This window comes from Pinus tabuliformis, chromosome 1_1 (genome assembly GCF_031772625.1).
Source record: "Pinus tabuliformis cultivar Carrire ecotype Pingquan chromosome 1_1, CPIR1, whole genome shotgun sequence".
Taxonomy (NCBI): domain Eukaryota; kingdom Viridiplantae; phylum Streptophyta; class Pinopsida; order Pinales; family Pinaceae; genus Pinus; species Pinus tabuliformis.
In genome coordinates, this window is record NC_142297.1 from 776,607,023 (window position 1) to 776,609,051 (window position 2,029).

The 2,029-nt window shown below is 38.9% G+C and overlaps 1 pseudogene; it reads left to right on the forward strand.

Annotated features, from left to right (window-relative positions):
• The first annotated feature begins 468 nt into the window (after window positions 1-468).
• On the forward strand, window positions 469-1,499 carry LOC149216304 (polygalacturonate 4-alpha-galacturonosyltransferase pseudogene; annotated as a pseudogene).
• The last annotated feature ends 530 nt before the right edge of the window (window positions 1,500-2,029 follow it).

Consider the following 2,029-nt stretch of genomic DNA (forward strand, 5'->3'; position numbering starts at 1 on the left):
CTTTTTACGACGATTCATTCCTAACTACGCCGAGGTTACAAAGGGTTTTACCCGGTTGTTGAAGCAAAACACTCAATTCTATTGGGATGAGATAGCTCAGAAATCTTTTGATGCACTCAAACATGCGTTGACCCATGCACCATTGTTGCATCCTCCCAACTACAACCAGGATTACTTCTTGTATCTCGCCGCCTCCCATTCTGTTATCACTAAAAATGCTGTTGCCAAAAAAATTTTAGCCTAGCTTAAAGACTGGGTTTTTTCGCAGCGCCTGAATTCTTTTTTAGCAGTTTCGCAGCGCTACCTGTTTAAGTGGTTTCGTAGCGTGCTACGAAATTGAGGATTTGCTCGAGTTTTCAAGTAGAGGCCCAAATCCTAGCATGCCTATTGTACACTGGCTACAACTGCTGTGGATGAGGTTGATGTGCTTAAAGGTCTAATGCTGACTAAAGGATATAACTCTGGTGTTATGCATTATTTTCTGACAATGTGCTGGCTACCTCTGTCGTGGTTAATTCAACCATACTGAATGCCAAGGAACCTGAAAAGCATGTTTTTCATCTTGTAACGGATAGATTGAATTTTGGGGCTATGAAGATGTGGTTTTTAGAAAACCCTCCAAACAAAGCTACAATACATGAATGTTGAAAATGTTGATGATTACAAATGGCTAAATTCTTCCTATTGTCTAGTTCCTAGATAGCTTGATTTGTAGCAATGAAAGAATGTTATTTCAAGGGAGATCATCCAACCACTCTGGTAACAACTTTTCCAATTTGAAGTATCGAAATCCAAAATACTTATCTATTCTAAATCATTTTTGCTTTTATTTACCACAAGTTTACCCTAAACTGGACAGGATCCTCTTTTTGGATGATGATATTGTGGTACAGAAAGATTTGACTGCACTCTGGTCTGTCAACCTCCAAGGAAAAGTAAATGGTGCAGTTGAAACATGTGGCGAGAGTTTCCATCGCTTTGACAAATATCTGAACTTTTCTAATCCTCACATAGCCCAGAACTTTGATCCGAACGCTTGTGGTTGGGCATATGGGATGAATGTTTTTGACTTGAAAGAATGGAAGAAACGTGATATAACTGGCATTTACCACAAGTGGCAAAGCATGAATGAGGACAGGGTATTGTGGAAGCTTGGAACACTGCCACCCGGTTTGATTACATTTTACAACTTGACCTTCCCTCTGAATAGTTCCTGGCACGTATTGGGCCTAGGATACAACCCAAGTGTCGAGTTTTCAGATATTGAAAATTCAGCTGTCTGTCACTATAATGGAAACATGAAGCCTTGGTTAGAGATAGCAATGAGCAAATATAGGTCTTACTGGACAAAATATGTAAAATTTGATCATCCATATTTACAACAATGCAATATCAGTTAAATGGTTATCATTTGCTATGCCAGTACTTGTCGGAGGAAGTGCATTTATATCCCTATTCACTTTGGTCCGTTTTCTGTTTCTATACATATGTCCATGGAGTTTAGGATATCTGTATGTATTCATTTGTTGATGGAGTTTCTTGTTCAAAACATCCATATGCGGTTTTGGGTGATGTTCCTAGGTATTCAGAGCTAGATTTAAAGCATTCCAGAGCACACCAAAAAATGAAAAATGCGGGTTCCATGGAATATGTGAGATTTTTACGGAGTTAGTTCGCCAAACAAGGAAATTCCAAGGGCGCAGAGGATCTTTCGAGTATGATGTGAAACAAGACCCCATGTTCATACAATTAATGAAGCTGCTGTATATTATTATGAGACAAGATGTCATTCGTGTGGCTAATTTTGCCGACTTCTGATCGATCACCCTGGCTTGCATAACACAGTGCATGGCAATATGAGAAATTGCTAAATTCATTTCAGAATCAGAGAAGATTGATATTGTTGACAGAAGATATGCATGGGAAAAACGAGATTGGCAAAAATGTGCAGCATTTCATTGCAAAAATAATAAAAAAAAAACAAGGCAGGGGCCACATTCGTTGGAACCATACCCAGAAAATGACACCA